This window comes from Neofelis nebulosa, chromosome 17 (genome assembly GCF_028018385.1).
Source record: "Neofelis nebulosa isolate mNeoNeb1 chromosome 17, mNeoNeb1.pri, whole genome shotgun sequence".
In the NCBI taxonomy this organism is placed as follows: domain Eukaryota; kingdom Metazoa; phylum Chordata; class Mammalia; order Carnivora; family Felidae; genus Neofelis; species Neofelis nebulosa.
The window spans coordinates 20,904,154-20,923,169 of NC_080798.1; the positions used below are offsets into that span (position 1 = coordinate 20,904,154).

The window sequence follows — 19,016 nt, forward strand, 5'->3', positions numbered from 1 at the left end:
ACAACACAGATAGTAGAAAAATCTCAAAATACTTGGCGATTAAACAAATACTTACAAATAACACATGGGTCAAAGGAGAAATACGAAGAAAAATTTTACTGTATTTTGAACTAACGAAAAAACAACCCATCAAAATGTATGGAATGCAGCAAAAGCAGTACTTGAAGGGAAGTTTATAGAACTGAATGCATATATTAGAAAAGAAGGAATATCTAAAATCAGTCACTAAGTTTTCACCTTAGGAAAGAAACTAGGGGGAAAAAAGAGCATATTAAATCCAAATAAGTAGGAAAAGAAAGAAATAATAAAAAAGAGCAGAAATCAATGAAACTGAAATCAGGAAGTCAAGAAATCAATTGAGAATATCAAGAAAACCAAAAGCTGATTCTTTGAAAAGATGGATGATATCAATAAGCCAGTAAGTAACTAGGCTACTTCACAAGGAAGAGAGGACACCACTACAGATCTCACAGACATTAGAAGGGTAATCAAGGAATAAGTGAACCGTGCTATGCCCATAAATTTGATAACCCAGGTAAAACAGACCAATTCCTTGAAAGACACAATCTGTTAAAACTCACACAAGAACAATCTGAAGAGGTTCTGTATCTATTAAAAAATTAAATCAATAATTTGGAGCACCTGGCTGGCTCAGTTAGTAGAGCACACAACTCTTAATCTCAGGGTCATGAGTTCAAGCCCTGCACTGGGCATGGAGCCTACTTAAAAATAAATTAAAAAAAAAAAAAAAAAAGAAAAGAAAAGAAATTAAATCAATAATTAATAATAACTCTTCCAAAACAGAAAGCACCATGTACAGATGGGATCACTGGTGAATTCTATCAAACATTTAGGAAGAAATTATACCAACTTTTTTTCTTTTAAAACAGGTTTTTATTATTTATTTATTTATTTAAAATTTTTTTTTTTTTTTAACATTTATTCATTTTTGAGAGACAGAGAGAGACAGAGCATGAGCACGGAAGGGGCAGAGAGAGGGAGACACAGAATCTGAAGCAGGCTTCAGGCTCCGAGCTGTCAGCACAGAGCCCGACGCGGGCCTCGAACTCACGAACTGTGAGATCATGACCGGAGCTGAAGTCGGATGCTCAACCGACTGAGCCACCCAGGCACCCCTAAAACAGGTTTTTAATGTTTATTTATTTTTGAGAAAGACAGCATGAGTGGGAGAAGGGCAGAGAGAGAGGGAGACACAGAATCCAAAGCAGGCTCTGAGCTGTCAGCACAGAGCCCGACGCGAGGCTCAAACTCACGAATTGCGAGATGACTGAGCCGAAGTTGGATGCCCAACTGATGGGGTCACCCAGGCGCCCTGAAATTATACCAATTCTTTACAATTTCTTTCAGAAGATGGAAGCAGAGCAAATACTTCCTACCTCATTCTATGAGGTCGGCATTACTCTTAATACCCAAACCAGACAAAGATGTTATAAGAAAAAGCAAACAAAGCGATAGCCTGGTATCTCTCATGAACACAGATGCAACGATCCTCAACAAAGTATTAGCAAACTGAATTCAACAATGTGTAAAAAAAATATTCTAGACCACAACCAAGTGAGATTTATCCCAGCCATGCCAGCCTGATTCAGCATCTGAAAATCAATGTAATCTACCGTATTAACAAGTAAAGAAAAATCTTATGATCGTATCAATAGATGCTGAAAAAGCATTTGACAAAATCCAATACTCATTCATGTTAAAAATTTTCAGCAAACTAGGAACTTCTTCAAATGAATAAAGAATATCCACAGTAAATATACAGCTAACATCATACTTGATGAGAAACTGGAAGCTTTCCTACTAAGTTTAGGAATAAGAGATGAATATCCCCTCTCACCACTCCTTTCCAACATTGTACTTGAAGTCCTAGCTAATGTAGTAAAAAAAAGAAATAAAAGATACACACATTGGGAAAGAAAAAAACAAACTGTCTTGGCGGACGACATTATTGTCTTTATAGAAAATCCAAAAGAACTGACAAAAAAACTCCTGGAACTAATGAACAATTAAAGCAAGATTGCAGGACACACGGTTAATATAAATAAAAGTCAATCACTTTTCCATATTCCTGTAATTAACAGATGGTATTTGAAATTAAAAACACAATTCCATTTACATTACCACTCTCCAAATATATAATACCTAATTTTAACAATATATATATATATATAAAATCTGTATGAGGAAAACTACAAAACTGTGACAAAAGAAGTCAAAGAAGAACCAAATAAATGGAGATATTCTATATTAAGAAGACTCAAAATTGTTAAGATGTCAGTTCTTTCTAACTTGATCTATATATTCAGTGTGATCCCATTAAAAATCCCAGCAAGTTATTTTGTTGTTTTTGCCTCTCAAGTTTATATGGATAGGCAAAAGATCTAGAATAGCCAATACAATACTGAAGGAGAAGAACAAAGCTGAAGAAGTGACAATACACAGCTATGGAATCAGTAAAACGATGAGTGGTCACCGGGAGTCTGGATGTGTGTATGGGAGGGATGAACAGGTAGAGCACAGGGGATGTTGAGGGCTGTGAAACTACTCTGCATGATACCATATTACTACAATGGTGGATACATGCCATTATAAATTTGTCCAAACCCACAGAATGCACAGTACCCAGGGCGAACCCTCAGGTAAACTATGGACTTTGGGTGATAATGATTCGTCAGTGCAGGTTCATCAACTGTAATGAGTATGCCACTCTGATGGAGAATGCTGATAACGGAAGAGGCCATAAGTGAGTGGGGTAGGGAGTATATGGGAAGTCTTTGTACTTCTGCCCAACACTGCAGTGAACCCAAACTGCTCTAAAAAAATAAAGACTATTAAAAGTTGACAGTCATCTTATATAATAAGAATTTTAGGCACTTAAAGCTTTTGATACAAAAAAGAAATTGAGAATATTGCCCATAAGCTCTAATGTTTGTAACAGTATATGTTCATTCTTTTGGAAGACACTTAGAGTAGAAATTAGGAAAAGAAACGAGTTATTAACGTTTTCAAAGGACTATCAGTGGAATATTTAAAGTGAATAGAAAATAGCCAGTTTCTCTGTATTCAAATTAGCTTGTATCTTCCAGTTCCAGGGAGTTTAAAAGAAAAAAAGTCATTCTAAGTCTTTTTATGAAGTTAGAATTACACTGATACTGAAACTTGGCAAAGGCAACAGAAAAAAGAAAACTAAACACCAAATCTCAGTTACGGATATCAATGTAGATTACCCTGAATAAAATGCTGGCAAAGAGATTCCCAAGTATATTAAAGAATAATATACCATGACGAAAGGAGGCTTATTCTAGGAATACAGAGAATTCAGTGTTAGGAAATTTATCATGATGATTCACCATTTGAAAGGATCAGAGAAGTCATATTTTCACTGTTATTGCTGAAACTTAATCTAAAATTCAATATCCATTTAAACAAAACTTTTTACTATGGCAATCTGTTTTTTTGTTTTTTTTTTTTAAGAGAGAGAGTGTGCCTGTGCAGAAGTTGGGGAGGGGCAGGGAGAAAGAGAGACAGAATCCAAAGCGGTCTCCGTGCCATCAGCACAGAGCCTGACCCGGGGCTTGAACTCACAAATTGTGAGATCATGACCTGAGCTAAGATCAAGAGTTGGATGCTTAAACGACTGAGCACCCAGGCACCCCTACTATGGAAATCTTTAAACAAAGACCAAAGTAGGAAATTATAATGAAATTCCATCACCCAGCTTCAATTATGACTGACACTTTACCAGTCTTGTTTCACGTAACCCCCACTTAAAATTTCCCTAATTTCTGCAGGAATGTTTTGTTCAAATGAGGATCAAAACAAGATCTATATATTGCATTTGGTTGGTATATATCTTAAGTCTCTTAATCTGTAACAGTTCTTTCTTTCCCAATCCCCTTCATGTGTTTATGTACTAAAGAAACCAGGTCATCTGCCTTGTAGAATTTTTCATATCATGTGCTGCACTGATTACTTTCTGATGTTACAGTATATGTTCCTGTATCTTTCACATTTCTTATAATCTGACAGTGAGACCTAGAAAAGGCTTTCTCAACCTCAGCACTCCTGACATTTTGGGCTAGATAATTCTTCATTGTGGGAGCTGTTCTGGGCACTGTAGGATGTTTATCTGCATCACTAGCCTCTACCCACTAAGTCTTTTTTTTTTTTTTAATTTTTTTTTAACGTTTATTTTTTTTTATTATTTATTTTTTTATTTAAAAAAAAATTTTTTTTAACGTTTTTATTTATTTTTGAGACAGAGAGAGACAGAGCATGAATGGGGGAGAGTCAGAGAGAGGGAGACACAGAATTGAAACAGGCTCCGGGCTCTGAGCTGTCAGCACAGGGGCCCGATGCGGGACTCGAACTCACGGACCGCGAGATCATGACCTGAGCCGAAGTCGTCGCTCAACCGACTGAGCCACCCAGGTGCCCCTTAACGTTTATTTTTGAGACAGAGAGAGACACAGCATGAACGGGGGAGGGTCAGAGAAAGGGAGACACAGAATCCGAAACAGGCTCCAGGCTCTGAGCTGTCAGCACAGAGCCCGACGCAGGGCTCGAACTCACGGACTGCGAGATCACGACGTGAGCCGAAGTCGGACGCCCAACTGACTGAGCCACCCGGGCGCCCCTACCCACTAAGTCTTAGTAGCACCTTCTCTCCCCCTTGTGACGACCAATAATGTCTCTAGACACCGTGAGATGTCCTTTGTGGGGGGATGAGGGAGAAAAGCCTTCTTCCTGGTTAAGAACTACTGACATAAAGGTTTCATTAGATTCAGGATCAAATTTTTTTCCCCACTTTTTCTTTTTTGCAAATATACTTCCTAGGGACAGCTGTGTATTCCCTACCACCATATTTTAGGAGGCACTTACATCAGGCTGACAATACCTATACCCGATATACATTCTTAATAAAATTTCTCCACAGAATAGGGTAGGTGAATAATTCTTCATGAAAAAACATATCTATCTTAACCCCAAAACTAGTCTAAAGCTTTATGAGAAAACATTAGAAGCATATCCATTCAGCCCAAGAACAAAATAAGGATTTTCACTATCCCCACTATTATTTAGTATGCGGCAGAAACACTAGCCAGTACAGTTAGGTAAGAGACAGAAATAAGAGTTGTAAATATCATATAGGAAAGGTTGAGAAAATTATTTGCAGATAATATAATTATATATCTATACAAACACCAATTAAAAACGGTTAAAAGTAATAAGAAGTTCAGTAAGAGAAAAAAAAAAGAAAGTAAGGGCATAAAGTGAACGTTCTGTATAGATCAACAGCTTTCCTATATAAAAACAATATTGAATTGAAAACTAGGAAAGGAAGGAAAAGACCCACGTTATAGCAGCAACAGAAAAAATGAAATACATAAGCATATGCCTCACAACCAGTGTGTGTGTGTGTGTGGGGTGAGCAGGCAGTCCTTGCTTTGTATGGTTCTGCCATGCACGGATCCTGGTTACTATGGTTTAGTTAAATGTCACCACTCCCCCCTAACAACTGTTCAAATTTCAGTTATCAAAATATATTAACTGTGTAATTGTAGAGTACAGACTTCACTGGTAGCTTTTGAGTCCACTAGGCAAAGACATGCTTCGGGATCAGTGACCAATCATGTCATTTCTTTCATTCAGTCAGTAATTGGTCACTCACAGACAGCAAAGCATTAAGTTGTGGTGCCTCCTAATCTCCCACTGATAAAATGTCCTGTGTGCCTTTTTACAAAAATGTAGACTCCAAAAGAAGGAATTGGCCAACAAAATGGAAATACAGGAGAAACCTGTAACCCTGTAAGTGAAATCAGGCTCAAATGTAAATGCATTTATAGAGCAAATAGGGGACCACAGGAATGTTGACACGGCCACCACTGAAGAAACTCTGGATATGCAGCCAGAGGATCTACATGAAGGTGAACTTGATGACATGCATGAAGAAAGTGGGTTCCTGGAAGAAGTTATTCCTGTGAAAAATATCAGTACAGAAACTCTCTGTAATCAAACTGAATTGAAAGAGCAAAGGATAAAATGGTGAAAGCTGATCCATACCCAGAAAGGAGTATGACAAATGGCCAAGGCACCGAAAACATGCTCACCTATAATACTGTAAGGAGAAGCGAGCACTGAGCAGACTATTCTGGGTAAGTTTCCCACAAAAGAAATAAAACACTTTAATTCTTAATGTTTTTAAGCATTAAGTTACAGTGTGCTATATATCTTATAGTATTTTTCATTTTCCTATACATTTATAACAGTAAGAGAGTTTTTAAATGCTTTAAGAAAAAAAATTAAGGATCACAGAATAACTGTGATTGACTACCTGTGTACTTCTATATACACAAATGTGTGCGTGGATTTACACACATACGAAACAGGAAATGTACACAATATACAGGGACAAAACTTAAATGCTACTGAGGAACACAAGAGATGATTTGAACAAATGAATAAAGTCCATACCTTGTTTGTAGAAAGTTGTGAATTCTTTCTAAATTAATCTAGAAGCTTAACACGATCCCAACACAAGAGAATTATTATTACTTTTAAAGTTTATTTGAGAGTGTGCATGTGTAAGTGAGAGAGGGGTAGAGAGAAATGGGGGGGGGGGAGAGAAAGAGAGAGAGACAGAGAGAAAGACAGAGGGAGAGGGAGAGAGAATCCCAAGCAGGCTCCACACAGTCAGGGCAGAGCCTGATGTATGGCTTCATCTCACAAACTGTGAGATCATGAGCTGAGCTGAAATTAAGAGTCAGACACTTAACCGACTGAGCCACCCACGTGCCCCAAGGGAATTATTTTTAGAGGAAACTAGATAAGCTGATTCTGAAGTTCATATGTGTTACCCAATTAAAACAACAAATAAAAAAATGAAGTACCTACAAAATCCACACACTTAACTTCATTTCCTTACTATCACTTCTCTCATAGAATGTGGTTTAATTTGTACATTCAATTGAAAAAATGTTTCTGTGTGTGTGTATGAAACATCATATAAAAGGAGAATAAGGTGTATACATGGAATTAAAAAAATAATGTATACATCATACTTGCTTGAGAACGTTCCCTCTATCTTAAGAGCTCTTTGTGTGTTCCTCCAAGATCTCATCTTCCTCCCCAAAAGAAGTATCATGTTTCTGAATTTTGTAGTGTATTCCTAAATAATTGTTTATCTGCATGATTTTGGGCATATAAATAGAATCATACTTTATGTATTCTTGTGTGACTTACTGTACCTTAGTTCAGTGTTTCTGAGATTCATCCATGCTGACAGGTACAGCTCAATTACCTCACAGAGTACCTGATTTATTGTTACCTGTAAAGTTTCTTGATTTCCCTGCTAGATGAGCTATACATTTAAACACTGACGCAGCATGTTAGTTAACTTCACTGGGAGACTTGTTCAGGCTATCTAGTTCGCTGTGCTGTCTGAAACGGGGGCCCCCTGCTTAAAGATGTTTAAACTGCTACGCCAATTTCTGTCTTACTCAACTGGTGAGCAAACGCTGTTTTTATTTTAAAATTTTTCCTGATTATATAAACTATATATATATATATTTTTTTTTTTAATTTTATTTTATTTTAAAGAAAAAGAGAGCATGAGCAGAGGAGGGGGAGAGAGAATTTCAAGCAGGCCCCATGCTTAGTGCAGAACCCAACACAGGGCTCGATCCCACGACTCTGGGATCATGACCTAAGCTGAAATCAAGAGTTGGATGCTCAACTGACTGAGCCACCTAGGTGCCCCTATAATCTTTATTTCTCTCTTTTTTAAAATGTTTGTTTACTTTGAGAGAGAGAAAAGGAGGGAAGGAATGAGTGGGGGAGGGGCAGAGAGAAAGGGAGAGAAAGAGAATCCCAAGCAAGCTCCAGGCTGGGCATGGAGCCTAATTTGGGGTTCAGTCTCAAAAACCATGAGATCATGACCTGAGCCGAGATCAAGGGTTGGACGCTTAACCGACTGAAGCACCCAGGCACCCCTATAATAACCTATATTCCTTATACAAAGACGGAATTTACAGATAAGTACAAATACAAATTCCAAAAAATTATCTAGAAAATTCCCACTCTTTTTAATGTACGTATGTAGATCTGAAGCAAAAGTGGAATCTTATTAAAGATTTTTCATCGTATTTTTGACAGTGCTCTGTAAGTATTTTCTCAAGTTAAAAGTTACGTATTTTCAATGGGGCATGATGTTCCATCCTATGCAAGTATCATAAGTTAATCACTGTACTATTATTATTAAGAATTAGAATATTCAAAAATAAAGTAGAACGTTTTTGTATCTTTTTAACATTTTAAACAATCTACATGCATCACTGATTATTCTGTAGGATACAGTCTATTTTCCTCCACCAGAATCTTTTAAGAGAGAAGAAAAAATAAACACTCACAGTTAAGACATAGAATATAACCAATACATCTTTGAAACTCCCTGTGTGCCTCTCGATTGCCTCTTCTTCCTTTCCCAGAGGTAAGAACATTCCTGAACTGTGGGATACAGCTATTTTTAAGGCTTTTGAACTGTCATCATTTACTACTCGAGGTAGAAATGAGGAATGATAAAGTACATTTAAATTAATAATGTATATTTATGTAAGCAGTAAATCACATATTCCAGAAGTAAATGCTAAAATTATTTTTAGAATAGTTTACAGAGTTGGACAAGGCCACTTTGAAGAGTTTGAGAATAGCTAAAATTTACACTGAAATATTATTCACTATCAGAAATGCTCTTTCCTTTTTTCTTTTTTTTTTTAATGTTTATTTATTTTGGGGAGACAGAGAGAGAGAGAGAGAGCGTGAGTGGAGTTGGGGCAGACAGAGAGGGAGACACAGATTTCAAAGCAGGCTCCAGGCTCCAAGCTGTCAGCGCAGAGCCTGACACAGGGCTCGAACTCACAAGCCAAGAGATCATGACCCGAGCTGAAGTCGGAGCTTAACCAACTGAGCCACTCAGGTGCCCCAGAAATGCTCTTTCCTAACAGAGTAATCTAGAAGCTCACCTAGAGTCTATCACTTTCATTAGTTCTCCTATGCAAACAACACACACAGATGAAGCCTTTTTGCTTTCCTGCTCTATCTAGCCTTTTAAAATTGCTCTCTCCCATCCTATTGGACAAGAACTTACTTCTATAAATTCTGCTGACTTGGTTACTCAATATCTTTTAATATGAAGAACTCCTTAAAATCTTTCCTGACAGAGGAAGATAAAGAAAGCAAGAGCAGTATATGGAACAACTGAGCCCTAATTCTAGGAGCATCAAACTTAGCTTGGTAGAAAGGTTATTCTGAAGAGACACTTGCAATGCAAATTATTCATTAAAAGACCTAAGTGTGAAGAGTGTGGAAAAAAATTGACGAGATTAAGCACTTATTAAAATGATTTTCAACTGAGTAGAGGACAAGAGATACTATAAAAGAACCTCAACTTCAGAGTTATGTAAAGGCGGCTTATATGTATTTCTACTTCCTTTTTCGGAGTAAGCTTCCTTTAGCTGAAGCATTATTCTCTCCCTTTCCATTCCCTCTGCATTCTCCCTTTACAATTCCATGGAGCAAACCAAATTCTCTTAGTTTAAAACATGAGAGTGAACTATTATTGTACCGTCATCTTGTTTTATTCACCTTAGTATACACTTATTTTCTGAAATTGTTGTTTGTCTATCTTCTTTCGTGAAGGTATTGTTAACCTAAATAAAAAAAATAAAGCTGCCAGTTATTTTATCATCAAAAAAAAAAAAAATGGGTTTATTGCAATCTGGGACAAGAAGTTTGGGAAAACCACTGGCAAGAGTTCCAAACAAAGATAGGAATGTTCTTTTACAGAGGAAAGCAGGAGGTTAAGAGGGCTGTTATAAACAGTCTCTGACTGGCTGAGCTGTTGGAGGCCTGTAAGCCTTTCTTTCTCCTGCCGGGATCGTAAAGTAGTATCCACCTGCAAGGTCCTCCTCTTCCTGCTGGGGTGTGCAACTGACAATGAGTGGCAGGGCAGGAGAGCTCCCCCTGCTGAACCTCCAACTGCATTCTAATGAGGATTCCCTTTATTAATCTTCATAGCATATATGCCATGAGTCAGAAAATGAACAGGTAACACCGACCTGACCAAAATACATGTAATGTAGTACCTAGAAAAAGCATAAAAAATGTTTTGAAACAGAGGATTATGTCTAACAGATCATTTCTAACCATGTTACCAGCAGACCGTCAACATCCCTATTTCCAAATACCCTGCACACTGGGCAAAAAAAGATAATAAAAACCCAAAAGCAAACAAAAACAAACCCTAGTTACATAAGAATAACAGCAGCACATTTACAGGACATCACCCGTCACAATTTTGTTTTGTTTTTCATTTTCTAAGAGAGAGAGAGAGAGAGAGAGAAAGAGAGAACGAGTGCACAAGCAGGGAAGGGGCAGAGAGAGAGAGAGGGAGACACAGAATCTGAAGCAGGCTCCAGGCTCTGAGCCGTCAGCACAGAGCCTGATGCGGGGCTTGAACCCACGAACTGTGAGATCATGACCTGAGTTGAAGTCAGACACCCCACGACTGAGCCACCCAGGCGCCCCTGTTTTGCTTTTTTAAAGGAACTGCCCCATCTGGCATCTTCCCATGACAATCCCATTTGGTACTTCAATTATTCAAATCTGTCAAGGCAAAGTATACGTGACGTGAGGAAACACATGAGCATCCTAACAGACCAAGTGCTGGTTTCCTGGTGTAATCTCTACAGAAGGTTGGACGGACGCTTTGGAATGCCAGAATGAACACTGCCTCTATCAACCAATAAAGTCCTATCCGTATCTGTATAAAAAATGAGATTTCTTCCCAATGCAAGAAAACTATTTTGGCAACCAAAAGAAAGCCGATGGAGAAACCTGTGATATTATGATTTCTAAACAAGAAATATATATTTGGTTTTTGCCCCCATTCCTGGCACTAAACTCCAAAATCCCTTGGAATTTCCGTACGTGAGGAGAGCAAACAATGTGTTTTTGTCATGTTAATGAGGTGACCTTTTGAACCCCTCTGGGTAACCTAAGGATGGGGGCTGGTTGCTAGAGGAACCAATCACAGGATCAGAGGGTTGGAACTTTCTGTCTCACCCTCTAGGGGAGGTGAGGGGCTGGAGATGTAATTAATCACGGCTACATAATGAAGCCTCCATAAAAACCCAAAGGATGTTCAGAGAGCTTCTGGGTTGGTGACCAGGTGAAGGTGCTGAGAGGGTGGTGACCCAGAGAGGGCATGGATGTTCTGCTCCTCCAGGGCCTTGCCCTTTGAACCTCTCATCGGGCTGCTCATCCGTATCCTTTACAACATCCTTCATGACAAACGGGTAAATATTAGTACACTGGTTTCCTGAGTTTTGTGAGCTGGTCTAGCAAACCTCTGCTTTATGGTCAGTTGGTTAGGAGCACAGGTGACAACCTAGAAATGGGGACAGTCTTGTGGAACTGAGCCCTTAACCAGTGGGATCCAATGCTATCTCCTGGTAGTGTTAGAATAGGATTAAATTTGCAGGACCCCCAGTTGGTGTCTGCTGATGACTGAGTCAACTGCTTGATGGTGGAGAAAAAACATCAGAAAACCCAGTGCTTCTCAAACAAAGAAACAAACAAACCAACAAACAACAAGAAAACCCAATGTTTTTCTTGGCTAAAAAAAACCCCTAAGACTGAATTTTTCTTTCTTTTTTTTTTTTTTTTTAAATTTTTTTTTTTTCAACGTTTTTTATTTATTTTTGGGACAGAGAGAGACAGAGCATGAACGGGGGAGGGGCAGAGAGAGAGGGAGACACAGAATCGGAAACAGGCTCCAGGCTCCGAGCCATCAGCCCAGAGCCCGACGCGGGGCTCGAACTCACGGACCGCGAGATCGTGACCTGGCTGAAGTCGGACGCTTAACCGACTGCGCCACCCAGGCGCCCCAAGACTGAATTTTTCTATAGGCTTTCTCCTACTGCTCATGGGTCAGTTACTTTATAGTCCCAGAACCCCAGAAAAATAGGAATGTGGCTCAAACACCCTATTCCCCTGACCTGGGACCTTACTTGGACCTTACTCCAGGTCTCTTCAACTGGGAATGACTGCCTTGGGGGATGAGGTAAAAGAAAGCAGAACCTGGATGATCTGAAGTGACCTGAGAAGGATTTGAACGTGCATAAAAAGATTTCAATAAAAATTCTGCAGTAGGGTTTGTCTTACCACATTTCATTTGTTTTCTGTGCTTTCAAAGGAGTAAATAACTAAGGTCCAGAGAAATGGCCACTTCAGATTTTGTGAAGAACCCAAGAAATCTTGTGCCACTGTGAAAAACAAACTCCTTTGGTTCATCCCTTAGAAACAACACATATTGTTTTCCTCCAAATTAAACTATCTGCTAAACTGTTTCCTTAAAATAAATTCAAGTTTTTCAAAGACTTGAGTTTTCCCCCAAGCCAAGAAAAATAACTGAAATTCAACATGCCTCCAGATTGAGAGAGACTTAAGAAATCTATAACTATGGTGGAAGTGATGGTATGTGGCTTCCCAGAACAGGTCATAAGAGGTGATACAGTGCTTGCCTACTTAATTTTTTTTTTTTTTAACATTCTTGACTACTTTTTTTTTTTTTAATTTTTTAATGTTTATTTATTTTTCTGAGACAGTGAGTGCACACACACGCCCGCCCAGGGGAGGGGCAGAAGGAGAGGGAGACAGAAGATCCAAGCAAGCTCTACACTGTCAGCACAGAGCCCGCTGTGGGGCTTGAACTCACGAACCATGAGATCATGACCTGAGACAAAGTTGTACGCCTAACCGACTGAGCCACCCAGGCACCCCAGTGCTTGCCTATTTCTAATCCAAGCATTCACTTTGGGGCACTAGCACAGCTGGAAGGACCTCGTGGAGAAATGGTGTATGTGCTCCAGCTGAGATCCCCAGCTGAGGGTCCGGCCAACAGCCAGCATCAACCACCAGTCAGGCTGGTGAGGGAGCCTTCAGCCTTCAAGTCTTCCCTGCAAAGGCCCAGACCTTATGGAATAGAGACAAGCCATCCCTACAGTAGCCTTCCTCAATTCCCGATCCACAGAAACCCTGAGCTTAATAAAACTTCTGCTGCATTATAATATACCACTAAATTGGGGATAGTATGGCATGCAGTGGCAGTAGGCTTCACAAAGAGTTCTTTCTGGCATAACAGAGACACACAGCCGGTAGAAGCAAAGGTTCAAACCCTGGCTCTGCCATTTGGGAGACCTGGGGAAAGTAGTTTCATCTACCCAGTCTCTCTTTCCACATCTATGAAATTGGGATAGCAACATTCCTAAGTAACGGTTAAGTAAGCTGATACAAATCAAGTGCTTAGCACACTGTCTGGTCCATTCAGAATGTCTAAAAAATGTTAACGGTTATTATTACTCGTAATATTTTTTATATCAAACAAAGACTAGACTTTATTTAATGACTGACCACACTGAGTGGCAACCCCTGTCATTCCAAAATGTGATTCACGCTGCTTAAAACTTTTCTGGATTTTTAAAATTTTTCTCTTAGTTTTTGTGCTATGTTAGAACAAAATATAGGCTCATTAACATATAAGCACACAATATTTTTGACCCAGCTGATGTACATCCCTAAAATCAGAATCCTTACTTTATAAGCACACATTTTTACTTCGAATCATGTATCTTACAAGGGTATTTCAAACACATCAACATCAGTTTCAGAGTATAAAGACACAAAAGCTGTAATCACAAGAAAAAGATTCATAAATCTGACTACATTAAATATTAGAATTTCTGTTTGTCAGAAACATAACTGAGAGAGTAGAAAGACAAACCATAGTTTAGCAGATATGTGCAATATACATAATAGACAAGGAACTTGTATTCAGAACAGACTGTTGCAAATCAGTAAGAAAAAGGCAGACAACCAATAAGGGAATGGGCAATAGTACACAAACAGGCAAAAAAGATACTCAACCTCATAAATCATCAGGAAAATGCAAATCAGAACCACAACAACATACCTCTACACACCTACCAGAACGATCAAAATTAAAGACTGACAATATGAAGTGTTGGTCAGACTATGAGCTGGTATAGTCACTGTAAACTGGTATAACCATTTTGGATAATTGTTGAGATCTACCAAAGCTGAATATATACGCGGGCCCTATTACCCAGATATTTCACTCCTAGGTATAAACCCAATGAAAATAGACTCAATTTCATATACGCACCAAAAACACGTAAAAGAATGTTCAAAAGGCATTATTCACAATAGCGGGAAGATCTGGCAGTAACCCCAATACCTATCACTAGTAGAGTGAATGAATAAATTGCCAGTCTCACAATGGAATACTATATGGCAATGAAAAGGACAGTATCAGTTCTACATTACATTACACACAATGATGATGAGCCTGATATAAAAGAATATGCACCAGGGCGCCAGGCTGGCTCAGTTGGAAGAACATGTGAACATGTGACTCAGTCTCAGGGTTGTGAGTTCCAGCCCTGTGCTGGGTATACAGCTTACTTAAATGAATAAACTTAAAAAAAAAAAAAAAAAAAAGAAAAAAAAGACTATGTACTGCATGATATCATTTCTGTTAAGTCAAAAAAAAGGCAAAATCATGATGTTAGAAGTCAAGATGGTTGGAGGAGCAGAGGAGAAAGGGAGCTGGTGCCTGGGGGCCCCGAGAAGAGTGCTGCAGAGGGGCTGGCAATGGCTTATTTCATGGTCTGAGTAGTTAAGAGGAGGAGTGAATGTGACCCATTGGCCAAGCTGCACTCTTATAATTTATACAATTTTCAGGACATATACCACCTTAAATTATAAAGTATTAAAAATTTTATTTCAACGTTTTGTTTTTTTTTTAATTTATTTTTGGGACAGACAGAGACAGAGCATGAACGGGGGAGGGGCAGAGAGAGAGGGAGACACAGAATCGGAAACAGGATCCAGGCTCCGAGCCATCAGCCCAGAGCCTGACGCGGGGCTCAAACTCACGGACCGCGAGACGGTGACCTGGCCGAAGTCAGACGCTTAACCGACTGCGCCACCCAGGCGCCCCTAAAATATTAAAAATTTTAAAGAGAGAGAAAGGCTTAAGAGAGTTTTCAATCAAATGCAACATTTGGACCTTGTTTAGCTTCTGATATGAACAAACTAACTCTAAAAGTATATTAAAAATGTTTTTTAAGGGGCGCCTGGGTGGCTCAGTCGGTTAAGCGGCCAACTTCGGCTCAGGTCGTGATCTCACGGTCCGTGAGTTCGAGCCCCGCGTCGGGCTCTGTGCTGACGGCTCAGAGCCTGGAGCCTGTTTCAGATTCTGTGTCTCCCTCTCTCTGACCCTCCCCTGTTCATGCTCTGTTTCTCCCTGTCTCAAAAATAAATAAAAATGTTAAAAAAAAAAAAAAATGTTTTTTAGGGGCACCTGGGTGGCTCAGTCGGTTAAGTGGCCGACTTTGGCTCAGGTCATGATCTCACGGTCCGTGAGTTCGAGCCCCGCATCGGGCTCTGTGCGGACAGCTCAGAGCCTGGAGCCTATTTCAGATTCTGTGTCTCCCTCTCTCTGACCCTCCCCCGTTCATGCTCTGTCTCTCTGTCTCAAAAAAAAAAAAAAAAAAAAAAGTTAAAAAAAATTAAAAAAAAAATGTTTTTTAATGTTTTTATTTATTTTTGAGAGAGAAAGAGAGACAGAGCACAAGCAAGGGAGGGGCAGAAAGAGGGAGACACAGAATCCAAAGCAGGCTCCAGGCTCTGAGCTGTCAGTGCAGAGCCCAATGTGGGGCTCGAACCCATGAACCACGAGATCATGATCTGAAGCAAAGTTGGACACCTAACGCACTGAGCCACCCAGGTACCCCTAAAAGTACATTTTTGAAACATTTAGGGAGACACTGGGTATTTTTGGCCTAGGTATTAAAACAGGACTCAAAAAATTCAACATACTTATGTGGGTAGCTTTTCTACTTAAAGAAGAAAAAGTATAGTAACACCATTATACATTTTTTTTTCAAAGTACAAAAAACTTACGGAACCAGAGCTATTTCCTAGATAAGGCGAACTGAGGTATACAGATAACTATCAGTGACCATTTCCTGAGCACCTAATACATGCCAGGTCATATACCAAGTGCTTTACGCCAAAGCCCATCTCCTTCTTCGTCATGTTGTCGCACCTACCCCTCACTGTGCCATGGTGGAGTTTCAGAACAGAAGTACCAACACAACTGTGTTTCTAAGGGAAAATGGTTCAATGTCATATAGTTAGAAGGAAACCCGGTAACTTGAGGAAAATATTTTGTCATCCCATCTTCCATCTCCAGCCAGTCACAAAAGTGATACTGGGGGATGTAAACCAGGGGGAATTCTAGAACTGCAATATTAACACTAAACTGAGGATGATCTAATGTTTGAAAATCCTGAAAGGAACCTTCTAGTAACTGTGGGGCCAATGTCCTAAACACCAGGTATAACTATAATGGGTATGTGCTTTACATAGAACGTTCCTTACTAAAGCACTGAAAAACAAAGTTTGCTGATTTGGTAGGACTGAGGCGGGATGATGCCTTTTTCATCTTTCCCTGTCCTCACACAAGAACGGAAAATAGCTCTCCTTCTGTAATGAGGACAGAGTTTCTGAGATGCCTGTACACCTGCATGAGCAGCAGGGGAAAACCAGCCCCTTTGATGCACCCGGAAATATGTTGGGTGCTTAATACACATAACCTCATCCAATCCTCACAGAGCTTCATGAGCTAGGCAGTATTCTCCCGTTTTGTATGGGAAAGGAGGCTTAGCTTGGAATAACCTCCACAAGGTCACCCAGTTGGGCAAAGGAGGTCCGCGGCCCAGGCCTGAGACTATAAAGCAGAAGTGCTACACAGGACACTAGGTTGCCTTCAAGGCAGGCAACACGGCACGGGGACCTCAGCTGTGACAATACTTCTACCTGGGGATAGCATCCCTTTTGTAAAATACATAAGCTATGTCTGTCTGTCCAGGAACAGGATTATGCTTTGTTTTCCAAAATAAGAGGTAAACAGCATTTTTAGGGGGTTGGTGGGGGGTGGTGTCAGACAATGAATCAGTGGGAGGGGACGAGGACAGAAGCCAGGCCAATGAGTATTAGATGGCCACCACTTACTGGGTGCTTAGTTTGTGCCAGTACGTCCGGTATGCTGTTTAGTTTAGTCCTCACGTCTACCCTGTAAAGCAGGTGTCTTAATTATCCTCATTTTAGAAAAGACAAGACCAAGCATAGCAGGGTGAAATTGTTTGCTCAAGGTAACAAATGCCATAAGTCAGAGAGCTCAGATTCAATCCCGAGACTATCTGTCCCCAGAACCAGGGTTCTTACACATGAAAATGTACTGCCCAGATCACACAATAGGTTCCGTGAAGGATTGGAATGGCAACATAAAAAGTAAAGGCATGAGCAAAGAACAGTTATAAATATTGCAGAAAATCTATTACAAAGCAGGCACATTCAAACACACACCACACCTGTTCTGCCTTTGTGCAAAGACTACAAGTTGTGCAAGAAGGCACTCTAACTCTGAGGAGTTCACCATTGCTCCCGGTGAGTATGTTCCTTAACAAAAAGTAGGTAATCAGAAATGTGTAGAGTATGGATTCTGAGAAAATAAGCCCAAACTCTGACCAGTAAGTGTACCAGGCAGCAAAACTGAATGAAGCCTATGTGCAATAAGCCAGAAAAACTACTGTGATAACTTAGATCAAATTAGATCTCAAGAAGGCTATGCTTACTAGCTTAGCCTAAAACGAAGTTTATGACCAGGAACAGAAAATCCTAGAAGCATACTGGAATACAGTGTGTTAATTCACAGTGCTCTGTAGACTGCAAATCCTATGTGGATTTAAAGTATTTAAAAAAGGAGTCACAAGATTTGACAGTTGGAAAATAAGACTTATGAGAAAAGCTGGTTGTATTTACAGGGAAGGGGGATGTATGACATTTCTTCTGAGACATAAACACTCAGCCAAACCCAGTGACAAAGTGTAGTGTGTATAAACTTGGAAAATAACACGCTGAGACTTCTCTGCTTTAAGAGGAAAAGGGTTCTCAGAGTGCACTGCCCACTGGCAGGAAGACTTTAGGACAATTACAACCAATCCTAGGAGTCTGTGAATACTTTAAGAACATAAGAAAACACAAACCCCAGGACACCAAAAACCGTCAAGGTAAATCTTTAAGCTATAAGACTAACCTACTCAAGTAGATGTGAGACTTTCCTCTACAGACTTGGAATCAATCATTAACCTCTTTTATCCTAATTGTATTCTTGAGAGTTTACTTGTTTATTGTTTGTCTACAGGGTTCGTGATAGAGGGACGATATCCCTTTTATCATGACTACAGTCTAAGAGCCTAGCACAGCTCCTGGAACACAATTATCTGTTCAATAAATTTTTCTCAATGAATTTGAATGAAGAGTCTATATCTAATTTTATTCTTGCCTGGATCACATGAATTGGCATGGTATGTCATTGAATTTAAAAATAAAGATACCCAAAATATAAAGGCAAAGCTTTCTCCTATCAGATGAACTAGCGTCCCCTGTTTTCATAATGTTCTCCTAAATACTTTCTAGTGCAAATCATAAATGATACATGCAAATACCACCTATCCACTCTCATATGTATTTTCTGGCACTGAGTTACTGTTAATAATGGTTAATGGCCTTCATTGTACTCTGGGAAAACTAGGGATCCTAGTTTTAAAAGTGTTTGAAATAAACACAGACACACTGAGGCAAGGCCAAACACCTTCCACAGAATTACGAGTCTTTGCAAATGGACATACTGTCTGAAGAAGAGTGATTATAAACAAGTCTGCTGCTTAGGAAATTAAGCACATGCTATATATTAAAAGCCATATATAGAGAGAGAGATACACACTTAGAGCGTCAAACAATGGCATTTTCAGGCATAGTCCGTCAAGTCTTCATTTAGCTACTAATAC

At 39.5% G+C, this 19,016-nt stretch overlaps 1 protein-coding gene across 3 annotated transcripts in view; it reads right to left on the minus strand.

Moving 5' to 3' along the window:
* The window catches only part of ZNF507 (zinc finger protein 507), a 46,929-nt gene that overhangs the window by 11,961 nt on the left and 15,952 nt on the right, over window positions 1–19,016 (minus strand). The gene's annotated exons all lie outside the window — the stretch shown is intronic.